Below are 13275 nucleotides of genomic sequence, written 5' to 3' on the forward strand. Positions count from 1 at the left end.
TCCATCACTGTTAAGTCACTGACCTATCAACTGTGGAAGTCAATTAATTGAATTACATATTTTGATGAAGATCCTCGTCTACAGGATGGTGCAAGTGGGAGTAATTCAAGATATCCATGGTGCTTCCACTGAAGCCAAGGGATTTGAGAGCATATGTTCCGTCACAAAATGAAAATGCAAAAGTCAGGATGCAAGAGAGCAATCTTCACTGTGATCTAGCCTTCAGGTCAAAAACACTTCTACTTCCACCAGATCATAAGTGCCTGTTTTTAAGAATTAAATTCGTCCTTCTAATGTGAGTGTATAGCTCAGTGGAAACTGATGGGCCAGACACCTTAGACCTAGGTGCTACTGATGACCAGAAGAGAATAGAGGTTATTTGCATAAGGCTATCATGCTTCCTGTATGTACACAGAGGAATGTCTTTTCATGTGGGTGTTCCTACATGATGCTTCAAAATGCCCTTGAGGTGGTTCTTTCTTTTATGTAGATGCACCACTGAAAATTAGAGTTGTCTATGTCATTATAAATTACATTTGGAGGCTTTGGGAATGCTTTGCAGAGAGTGAGCAAGATTCCACAATTTGATTTAAAGATTGCTTGAAAGATCAGAAATAGACAGCCAGTGTAGAGAAGAAAAAGAGTTCAGCTGTGAGAGATTAACAGGGTGCCTGGGAATATCAATGAGAACATAGATATTCCTTTCTGAAGTCAATCAGCATTAATGACCAATGGATTTTTTGAGCTTGTATTATTTTGTGGAAAAGGACACAGGATAAGAAATAGAACTTGTTTTTGAATGCAGCTTAAAGTATCAGAGTGGCGCACAATTTAAATACAAAGGGAATGCTTCAAAATAATAGCTATGCAGGTGCATCATGTTGTAAAAAGACTGCACTAAATTGACTGAGTTGATTATTGGATAAAGACAGACAAAAATTAGGAAAATAGACTTTACTGGGAGATTACTTGAGCACATTGAGGAGAGTCTCTTAGATTTATCAGTTAGGTAATAGTTTAAAATCAAAAAGAAAAAGAAATGACATAATTTCTGCAGACTGGTTCCCTAAGTGCTTGTCCTACACCAAGGAAAATTAATAGGAAACTATAAAAACAAGACAAAAAATGCATAGAAACAAGACTATTTACTAGACATTTCTTTGGTGTTTTCACATTCTAATCACATAACAATAATAACAGTACTAAAAATGATAATAGTGCAATAAAATGGAACAATAAAAGCATACTTTAAGTGAAGTTAATGGGCCATTATAGAAGATTAAAAACCTCTTTAAAATCCAACCACTAAGACTCTAATTTGATAATTTACCTTGTGGTTCAGTTCTTGAATGTTTTTTTTGCCATAAAGGAGAACTGCCTACATGTGTCACACTGGATGCCAATACGCACACCTACTACCAACATCCTTTTTGGCCTGTGGATTGTGGATGTTTCAAAGCAACGGAAATTACAAACGGCGCAGGCAAAATACTAATGCTTAATACAGCTATTACTGCTTGAGTCTTCATTTCTTTAAAAACTGTCCGTGTTCTATAGCTTAAAATAATGAAAGAATCTTTTCTGAAGAAACAGTAAAATAACAACTTATGTCCTTTGAGAGCCTTAGAGTTCAGCTGTCACATTCTAAAGATGCATCCAGAATTCAGCAGAGTTCCAAAGAATGATAAAACCTTTAGGATTCTCTCTCTTTAGCTCCAATTAGTGCATTGAAGCACAGCAGTGGTGAAGAATGGATCAAGAATGTTAAATATGCCTACTTCCAGAATAGTTAATCTTCCCAAGTTTCAAAGAGTACTCATAGATACAGCTCTTAAATTGTCATGCGTAAGTTTTCATGCCAGAAGCACTTACATATTTATCTGGTCATGGAATGGAAACAACATATATGTTATTTAGCAGAGTCAGTAAGCCAACACAGGTCTCTCAATTCAGAAATACGTATGTGAATTTCCAAGTAACATTTTCAACATCAGGAAATAAGTAGTGATTATCTTTGATCATTGTAACATTTGATCTGGTTAGCATGTGAAAATCAGTAGTTTTATGTCTACAGAGGTTGGAATTGGAATCAGCATTAAGCAATGTCAGCTACTTGGGATTGCACATAATGCAAGAAACAAAAAAAATACCAGGCTTGATAAAGCCCTTTTTTCCAGTTTAGAATCATATGACTCTAGAGTCCAAAGTAACTTGGTGAAATTCATTGAATTTGTGATAATGCCTTGCCCTATTCTATCAGTTAGTCAGAGCAGGAGAAACTGTGTCCTGTAACATTCAGAAGATGACCTAAGATGATGATGTTCTAGACAGATCCCCTTCTGGGGAGTTCTCAGAAGTCCATTTTTCTTGAACAAGTTTAAGAAAAGACTCTACCTAATCACAGCTTGTTTCTTCATAGCAACAATAATGCTGCTTCCATCACTATTAGTCATCCTGCATTACGCTGGAGAATTTTCCAGGCAGTTTTATTGGTGAAACAAGTTTCCTTGCCATTCCTCCCACAGAGGGAAAGCCAGTCAATTAACTTGTCTAGACATCCCAAGAGGGAGAGACCCATCCATCCCATGGCCCAAGGGGAAGAAAAAAGGGTTTTATAGACAAACAAGACTCTCTAAATAAATGGAAAAGCAAATGAGGTTGGATGCTAGCCTTATGAAAGAGACACAGCTGGTCACAACTTTCTACTGAAACCTAAACCAGGCTTTGCTGCTCGTAGTTGCAGGTTTCTTTTCCAAAAAAAATACCTTCAAGTTCTGCTTTGCTTATTACCTCTTCTAAAACATCTGCACATAGGCAGTAGTTAGATTTGATAGTGTTTTCACAGTGCAAGGTGCATAAGTACATGTCTCAATCTACCTCTACCCTCCATCCAGAGATGGGAAATGTGAGTTAGGGAAAACAAAAATAATAATGAAGAGGACCACCCAAATCTTTAACTGGAGTTAGGCTCCATTTGCAGGAGATTCAGGCATTTATTTTGGTTTTGTTTTCGAGATTTTGAAACCATTTTGCTTGGAAGCAACAGTGTGAGTGTGAAAAGACTTCTTCAGTGAAGAAGGCCCTAGGCATGCAAGCCACTGCGACTCCACTGTTGGGTGGAAGCAGAAGCGTTCAGCTGCATCACGGGCCCTGCCCTGCCAAGAGCTCCCGGAGGTGGCCCTTTGCTCAAAGCACAGGCAGCTGAGTTGTCCATGCCAAAGTCTGCAAGCAGAGCAGAGCAGCTGGGAGCACTATTTTTTTCTATTGATCCTACCTAAAATTAATTGACAAAAGCTTTGTTTTGAAATTGTACTAGGAAATTTCTGGGCATGTAATCATTTGAAAAGAGATGCCACATAACAAAACCCATAGAGTATTTCCAAGAACTGATGCAAAAGTTAAATGCTTTTTTGAAATTTGAGCTAGTTTTGATCGGAAGCATATCATACACTGTGTTTCACTTCCTTGACTGGAAATATAAGTTATGCTTTAAGCACCCACGTTTATGAATTCAAAACTTACTTTCCATGACTGTCCTCCAGTGTTTTGTAGAATTCCCTCTTTCCACAAATATTCCAGGCATCAAGCTCAACCAAGCACTAATTAATGGAAGTCGTATTTTAAAAAGGATGTAACAGTCAAAATATATTGATTTTAAAAATGGAAGACATTTATAAAATGAGATTGTTATAGTATTCACCCATCCCTAGTCTCAGATGAAAGAGCATTGCTAATACTTGGCAGCACATAGCTGGCACTTCCGCGTTTAGCTTCAACAACGCCTCACTTTCATCTAAGTGTTCCCTCAAGTTACGCAAGTCCTAAATTTATGTGTATTTACTCACATACATACTCCATACAAATGCAAGTTAATTAGCTCTAGATGAAATGCTATTTTAATTCTTTTCAGTAACACTCATGTTATCACAAGGAGGCTTTCCTTTAGCATTAGTTTGATATTAAAGCCAAGGCAGTTAAAGAAACATGATGCATTTTCTACTTGAAAGTGTACTGCTTATAACTAGAATACATTACAATACAATTATCAGCATGATACAGAGCACAAGAATGAATAAATCAGCAGTTTACAAGCCTCTCTCTTTTTAAGGGAACCTGAAAATGAACAACTGTTTTGTCTTTTTTGACCCCGTCTCCGGCCCAGTGGGAACAAACTGGCCTTTGAACCTGTGACTCCCAGCCTCCCAGCCTCCCTCCACAGCTATTCAGCTCGGGGCAGCAGCAAATGAAGGGCTTCCCCTGTGTTCACCTTCACCCACTGCCCACAGCACAGCTGCGGGGGCCGGAGCGAAGCGCCTCGCACAGGACCACACAAAGAGCCGACTACTGCGCCGCAGCCGGGACAAGCCAGCAATTCTTCCACTGCCACCTAAGTCACATATTCCGCAGGCCAGCAACAGACGCGCTGGAGCTGAGCTAGAAGGAAAAATTTGCATAGCTACTTTAATTTGACCTGAGCTCAGAGGTATTAGGGCTTCGAATGTTGCGTAGTGTAAACTGAAATGCAAGAGGTTAGCAGGCAGTTTTCAGCAGAGGATCGCTCTGCCTTTGCAATTAGTTGCATGTGAAGAACTATGGGAATATTACCGAACATTCCCAGCTCTGTAGCTGTATGTATAAACCATATCTTCACTGCAAGCACTAGCCTTCTCCTTGTGCCACAGGAAATCTGATATTTGCACTATTCTGATTTATAGATAGAATGCATCTCAATCTTTTCCTCCCATTGACTAGTATTTTATCCAATCTTTGTAAAAATCCCCAGGGACAGACAAGTCCTATTACTTATTCTGAATTTTAATTGAGACCAATAAGACTACGAGTCTGTGAAACACATTGGCGTATGAAATTATCTTGAGGGTATTAGCTCCCCTCTTTGCACTGCTGAGCTCAGAAAATGACAAATCCAAATGTCAGAACAATGCTTTTTCCATTATATTCCACAAAACAAAAATCAAATGCCTGCGAACGGCAAAGAGCCTACTGCAAGCCTGGAGAATTCTCTCCTCTTACAGTGACAGCCCCCAAAGTCCTTAATATCTCCTAGAAGCAAAGCCACAATGAGGAAATACCACGTTCTATTTTAAACTCATCTGGCTAACGCACATGACAAAGTATCTGATCTCTGAGCGATGTGTGGTTGATGCTATTAAGGAAAGCTACTTCTAAAACATGGACAGACACTAGAATGTTTAGCAGCCCTGGATGTAACGATGCCATTACACAGGTTGTTCAGTTTGGGCTGCCTGTTTAATTCTGATTCAGCCCACTCTTGACTCAAGTTGTCCAGTTCTATGCTACATAGCTGGACCGATTTGTGCTTACCCAGAAGTTTTAGATGGAAGTAGAAAAGTGGCAAATTCTCTTCCCTGTAAGAGAACTTAATCATCAGAGAATATGGACAGAGGCACCATCTTACACTGGTACAAAAGAAAGCACATCATAGAGTGGTGTGCTCCTCTTATAAAGTATTGCAAAGGGGAATAAAAAGACTTACTCAAACACCAGAAGGAAAGAACATTTAGAAGATATGCGTATGCAGCGTTGCTAAAGGTAATCCTAATGCTACTCAATACTTCAGTAGTATTCAATCACAAAATGGGTCATAAAACATATAAACCTAACAAAAAAGCCTCAAGTCAGTGTATTTGCACTGACATTTATATTCTGGCAGTAAGCATCTCAGCTTAAGATGAGCCAAATACTATTTCCAGGTCCCAAAATAGGTCACTAGTAGACGAAACAAGGGACACGAATCATTTTTATTAGCTTTGAAAGGGAGGTGGTGGCAGCATTCATTACCTCCTGTTTCTCCTTTGCTTAGTGCTCACAGTGACATGTTAAAAAATCTGAGAGATGCTTTCAGGGAGACTACCCTTTTGAGTTTTCTACAGCTGGAGTACTTGCCAAAGCAAGGAACAAAAGCATTGGTCTCATCTTCATCACTCATGAAAAGAGCTTATAGTAGTCATAGTGAATAGGGCTCTTAGATGAAGTTTGTAGGATAAGGCACCAGATGGAAAGCACCAGAACAGAAAGAGTTTACAAGCTGAAGCTCAAGCTGAGATATTCTGAGACACAGCATTTCTGGAAAATGAACAAACCACACATGAATGTTTCCAGGCTTTTCATGATGTCATCATTTTATTCTATTGCTGTCATAATGCTAAGGATCTGGCACAGTTATCACGCCCAGCCAGGACTTTTCAGGCAAATACTGCATCTGGTGGCAATGTGTTTCTCCAGCGTCTTTACAGCATTTTGACAGAGTTCAGTTTGGTCAAAGGCTTAATACCAGAGTGGAAGCCAAGCTCTCCCAGTCTTCATCATGCTTTTGTATCAGTTTTATTAACTTAGGCAGATGAGAAGGTCTTTTGAAATATTGTAAGGATTTTTTACTTTCAAGTCAACAAAAACATTGGACAAGTGCGTCACATGATTCTGCATAGCATCTCTTAAATTTTTCCCCAAACTACTTTATTAAGCAAGAACACTCAGGAACCTTGAATTTAGAAAGCAAAACTAAGCTGGTCAAGAAGAGATGAAGGCCATTGAAAGAGATGTATCATTAGTTGGTGGACTTACTTTGAAGAGGGTCTAGAGCAGAAAAAAAAAAAATCTTCATCAGTCTTTTAACAAGCCCTCTTGGCTGTTTACATGCTTTCTTCACAGACTAAAGTCCTTTTCATTGTTACATTTGTCATCAGTTTCCTTTTAGGTGAAAAAACACTTATTTTACCATATGTAGGGAGGCAGAATGACATAATTCCTATCAAGGATGCAAAACAGATCCATAATGGAGACAATTTGATTTAGACTGTGTTTGTAGATTACATCCAAGATTCTTTTGCATAACAACCCAGATCACATATCTGAGTCTCCCAACACGAGGAAGTCCGTACCAAAACAGTCAAAATTTTACTATCCTAAAAACAACACATTGCACTTTAGAGCAGATTTCATCTCAAATTCAAAACCACTCTGAGAAGAGAGTAAGTGCACCTTCTCCCTTTCTTTACCACCACTAGCTAAAGGATCTGGAAACATCTAGCTATGCCGTGGAGTTGAAAGTTCTACCTTTCAGCTGTAAATTTAAAATTGCCTGACTCCTTTATGCATGCTTCTCCTAGTGTGTTTATGTAAATACAACCATAATTTCATTCTTCTTGCTTCCACCAGACTACTTTCCATTGACTCAAGTAATAAAATAGAGATTGAGACAACAGAAAACCTTTATCATCCAGAGGCATCAGTTATTTAATCACTGCAGCACATGAGCCTGAACTGCTGATAGAGGAATCTGTGTTCTGGAATTCATAAAATTAGATCACAGTTTCAGTTCCTGAAGATTTGAACATGTTCTTTGGTTTCCATTTGATATGGTTTGTTTGAAAGCCCCGGCTGTTACTTTGAAAATTAGCTGAAATAAAATCAGCTGTCTAAAGATGTTTGGTCAAAAATGCCAAGTTCTGAATCAAAACTATGCAAAACAAGGATCATTATGATTTTCAAGACAACAAATTCCTTGAAAGTCATTAGAGGTTAACTTGGATATTTCTCAGTAGCCTTGATGATTAGTAACTCGTGTTCTTGTATTTAGCCCAGTTGAAAGACTGCACAAATATTTTCTGTGCTCAGAATGACCTCAAAATGTTTTAAAGGCAAAATGCATGTTTTAAATATCCAATTAGACCTATACGAAAAAAAAAACCACCTACCAAACATATCCTTCTTTGGACAGAAGTTCCTGTGTACTTAGTAGCTTTCCATATTGATTTCTTGGACAGAGTTCAGTAGTTAAACCAGTAAAGTATGTCATTCCATTGCAACAGCAACTATATGTCCAAGAACCAATAGTAAAATATCAGTGTGCATACCTTGCTTTTGATTAACCACCATTTTTTCATTTTACATTTTATTAAATATTCTGCATTACAAGACATGGGGAACACAGAAAAAAACATAGGATAAAATAGACATAGTGATTATCAGTACAAATGATTCTATTTTGAAGATTATAAAACCAATTGAGTCATACCATCTGCCATGGATAAATATTACTCTACTGCGGCTCTGCTTTGCCAACATGAAATTATCTCATACGAAGAATTTTACTCTGTTCTGATGTAGAAGAAAAGTGTTTTCATCCACAGGGCCCAGTCCTACAGTCAGTGGGACTGGTGTTTACTTCAGGGCACATAACTAGCCAGACTTGGAACGAAGGAATAATGGATATTGCATGTACTCTGGCATTCTAGCCAAACAGAGAATTTTTGAAACCTAGCAGAAAATCACTGCATCCCTTCTTGAAAGGGACTGTATGAAGAAAGAAATGTGGGAGGCAGAAGAGTGTAAGTCAAGTTTTGGCTTCCCATTAAACCAAACAGGCAAGAAGGTCTCCTCTCCTACTGAAAAATGGAGATACATATGGCCTGTTCTGCATCAAAGTAGTAGAAAACTGTCTTTTAGACTGAAGCATTGACAGTCTGCCTGGATCTGACTTCAACCTCAATGGAAAATATTACACTTCACAACTGGGCTTTTATCAACTAGAAAACACTTGTTTCAGCCTAGCTTTGCCTCCTCTCTCTCTCTCTTCTTCCAAGGATAGTCTCTCAGTGGTATACGTTGCTGCAAAATTTACATTACTATTGTTTATTTATATTCTTTTATATGCAGAACACTCTTTTGCCTATCCAAGGATGACAGATTGACTCCTGTGGAGTTGAGAAGCCTTAAATTAATGTCCAGTTATTGGGAAAACTGCGTGGAGGAGCTGGCTCAAGAGAAGAGAGATTTTTTTCTCCCCTCACAGAAACTTGAATAGAATTTACAGCTGCCTGCCTTTAGACTGTGTTTTTAGACTTCTCCTAATCAGATTTATTGTATCACCTTTTCTTTTGTGTTTAGCTTCTGCTTTGAAATTAGACTGTGCCTGTGACTTCTTCCTCATTGTCTGTACCGAATGGGACAAAACACTCCTTCATATGGCTGTCAAACTTGACTCTTTCCTTCCCTGGCCAGCTGCAGGTATTATGCTTTCAATAAATTTGTTTCATAAACTGAAACAGTAGATTATAATAAAAGAGAACTGTAAAATTATGTTTTCCTGGCCAAAAGGAGCAAGCTTTCTACTTTTAATCTTGTTAAATTTGGGGAGTTTGCATAATTATACTATAAATTCTCTATAACAGATTTTTAAAAATTAAAAGAGGTTCCATGCAAGCCAGGGTTTAGTACTTTTCTACATAACAGCATAATCTGCAGTACTTCTGCAGCTTCACATGGAGTCAGAAGTTTTCCAGTGCAGCAGTTTGGGAATTACGCCTCATTTACAGAGCAGGACTGAGGGGAATCAGTGGATGTCAGCCCCCTTCTTTAATATATACACATCAATACTGAGATGCAGACATGACCTTGAATGGTCTTAAGATACTAGGCACTGCTCTTGAAAGAGCTGTATGCAAATTTCTGACTTTTCTAATAGAAAAGTAGGTTTTGGTGGATGTTTTAGTTGCTCTGGAACAAGCACATGCTCATAGTTCCAGGAAATTTCAGCAAGAAGGAGGAGTGGTCATAGGTCCACTGCAGAAACTAAGGCCAAATGTCTATTTAGAATGCAGACAGCAGGATTTTTTTCCCTTGTACGTTAGTAACCTTTCAATTTCAGAGTTGGGTTGTCTCATAAGAGGAGAGCTTTGCTTCATGCTATCTTTCCTATAGTTCATATCCCTCACATTTCCAGTGCATTTGAAAAATGCACACAATTAGGAAAAGAACAATAGAGCTTGTACCATGTAACAGCAGAAAAGGCATTTGTAGCATTCTTCACAAGGCTGTGACAGAATGTATTACAGTAAAAAGCAAACAAAAAGTACATTAAGGTATTGAAAATAAAACCTACTACAACAGTGACTTACTTTATATTGCCAAAACAGTGCAATTATGAAGTGATAAGAGTAGACCTAGATCCAAATTGTGGCATGAATCACCAGAAAATACCAACCATGAAGACCAAATGTATTTGTTTATTTGTGTTTTAAGGCCTCCTTGAGAACCAAAGTCTACCTGACCCTCACTTTGTATGTACCTTAGCATCCTTGTCCTAGGATCATTTCAATAGCTTGCCACAGACATAACTTAGGACACAGTCTAAGATTTTCAACCAGTTTATTTCTGAACAGCTGATGAAATCTGAAGAACCTCAGGCCTGGGCTCAATTTCAGCACAATTTCAAAATCATCATCCTGTTACACAGGACCACTCAGAGTTAATATGTCGATGCTGGAAAGCCAAGGGAAGAATGAATTCTTTATTTATAAACATATGCAATAAATATGATAGGCCATATACCCACTAGAGAGAATTACTTCTTCATGACCCATGCCCTGTGGCTCCTGCCATAATGAATACATCTGCCAGACAAGATAGATTAGTATTTGGAGTTTCTTATTAAGCATCCAATTCCCACCTGTTCCTGCAAAACAGCCTCACTAATAGACATGTCACTGTTTATTGTGGTTGTAGTAACACAGTGAAAAATATCCAGCAGTAATACTAATAGGAGACACTGATCGAGTGTAAAAAAGAAGAAGAAAAAAAAGTAGTTTTCCCATCTGATTTACATCACGGCCACACAAACAGTTGCAATGGGACAGCTGAGGGCAAAATACCATAGTTCGGAGGGATATATGAGTACTGGAAAAAAACAGTTTGCATCAAAGCATTTCAGCTCCAATTTAACAAAAGGAAGTTCTCAGTATATTACAGAGCCAGATGTTAATGCAATGCACAATACACCAAGGAAGTAAATTTCATCTTCAAGCTCTTTTTTCATATTTACCATCAAGCCACAGGTACTTACCATCCTTGATTTGCACCTCATTACTGGGCTATAGTCTGTGACATTCCCTAAACATCCACTTTGTTTCCATGAAGTTCTGTCTTAGAATTCCCTAGAAGAGCCTCTACCCTGAACACTAAAACCAATTAAAAACCAGTTGGAAGCTTCCCATCAGCATAAGTATGCTGTGGTTAATCATATCCTAAAGGCATGATACCGCTTTCATTAACAGCCCTTTATACCCCTTAACAGCCCTAACAACCTCTCCTCGGCTAAATCAAATTGAGGCAGACTCACTTTGGAACCTGCTACTCCTTTTAAGTCATCCAAGCAGAAAGTAGTTAGCATTTGAATCCATATTTTAGTTAGGTTTAGAAGGTTTTTAGTTAGGCTGGATTGGCAGGGGGAGGAGATTTGCCATTTCAGAGCTGAAATATCATTATACTCAAAGTTAAAAACAGGAGAAGGTTCACTGATTTTTCTGTAGAACATTCCCTTTCCCCCCCCACCCCCACAGTGCAACACAGCAACTCCGAGCCAGCTGGAATGACCTTGGCACAGTTAAGTCTTTGTCTTCGTGCATGTCATGCTTAGTCTTAAGACTAGGAAAAAGCTAGTAAGTTATCCAGTTCCACTTCTAATAATCAGATCATTCATCTGGCTGCTTGTTAGAAGCAGAGAAGCCATCTATAATTTGGTTTTCCTCTGACTTCTTAAATCTATATTTCAGTTCATCCATCTTCATATTGAATGGAAAAATAAGGAGAACTAAAACTGCTCATTGCAGATGCTCAGAAGGTAGTGATCACTGTAATTAAATTGGTTTTGAGTCCAAAACCTTTCCTGAAAGAAAATAACAGCAAAGCTGTTTCCTCAGGTCCTTGAAAGAAATACTACCTTTTGTGTACTTTCTGAAATCAATTAACTGCATCTGACTGTTGACTGAGTCCCTCCACTGAAGAGTTTTGATGCATAGTTTATGTTGACTTTAAGAGAGATTCTTCTACACTCATGAATGGAAGAACGTCTGATGAAATGAATTTTAGTGCGGAGCTTCTCCAGACTGGAGGCAGACAAACATGGCTCATCTTTACAGCAGCAATGAAAAGCATAACTCTGATACACTTGCACAACTAGTTAGTAAGAATTAAAGCAGCAAAAAGCAAGCTTTTCAAGGAGAGATTGTTTCTTTTGTTAAACCAACACAAGTTTGAACCTCTCCCACATTTCTTCCCCTCAAAAATAAGCAAACACTACAAATAGCAAGAATAGTAAGCATTAAATTGTGCAAGTTATTTGACTCTTTTCCCCTCCTTGAAGTATTTTACAAACACAGAAGAAACACACTACAGTTGTAATTAGGAAAAATAAAAGAAGATCTTTGCATTAAATTGCAAATATTTTACATCTGGAGTAATGCATAGTTTCAAAAGCAACCACTATGAAAACCTATTATAATCCATTTTAAATGGAGTTCTTGTATTAAAGGGTTAAAGTTACCAAATATTACATCTAGTATTTAACTGCTCTGCATTTAGTGAACTCATTTTTTTTCATAAGGCAAGTTGCTATTGTACCACCACAGCCACACATCCTACTTCACCTCTTGCTCAATTAACTGGGATTTCACACCTGCTACCGGTCGTTCCAGGGAGAGTCTCACTGGTGGCTTGCAAATGAAATAGCCTCAGGTAGACTGAGTATCAAAGTCCTACACTGTTCTATGAAGCATACAGCAAAAGCCAGGCAGCTGAACAAAAGAATATTCCTTCAGAAGACATCTTACACTTATTCCATTTCCAGCAATAGTTTTAGTCTTCAAAAACATTTGCACGTACTCACTTGTGGCCAAACAGTAACTACAAAGAAGGAAACATTGGCATCTAAACTCACACCTTTAAAACCAATGCTGCTGCCGAACACAAAAAGCAAAACCCTTATCAATGTAAGAAGCAGCTCTACATCTTCTCCTAGAGGGAACATCGCTCTATTTTCTGCATAACCCAAAGATAACATGTTTTTCAACAGTCATTAATGCCAAGTGATTCAGTGCTCTTTGCATGTTTTATACCATTTTGAATTAGATTTCCCTAAACAGCAATAAAAAGTAAGTGCATGATCTCCGCAAAGCATGAGTTAAGAGCCTATGGCTTCTACCAAGAACCCAAGCCATTTAGGTTGCATGCCCCCTCCCCCTGAAAAGCTATCATTTCTAAATACAAGAAAGCTTTCTATATAAATCCTCTTCCAAAAATAATCCACATTGTACAGGGACAACACTTGCACATGAAAAATTCTCACCCATAGAGACTGCAAGTGCAATAAAATATATTAGCTTACACCTAGAACAACCTAAAAACAGAGTCAAGGCTTCTGTAAAAAAAGAGAAATTGATGGACCAAAGACAGAATAAA

At 38.2% G+C, this 13275-nt stretch overlaps 1 long non-coding RNA gene across 4 annotated transcripts in view; it reads right to left on the reverse strand.

The window, feature by feature from the left end:
* LOC112980283 (uncharacterized) overlaps positions 1-13275 on the reverse strand; it is a 490482-nt gene that overhangs the window by 52227 nt on the left and 424980 nt on the right. The gene's annotated exons all lie outside the window — the stretch shown is intronic.

Source organism: Dromaius novaehollandiae, chromosome W, assembly GCF_036370855.1.
Source record: "Dromaius novaehollandiae isolate bDroNov1 chromosome W, bDroNov1.hap1, whole genome shotgun sequence".
In the NCBI taxonomy this organism is placed as follows: Eukaryota; Metazoa; Chordata; class Aves; order Casuariiformes; family Dromaiidae; genus Dromaius; species Dromaius novaehollandiae.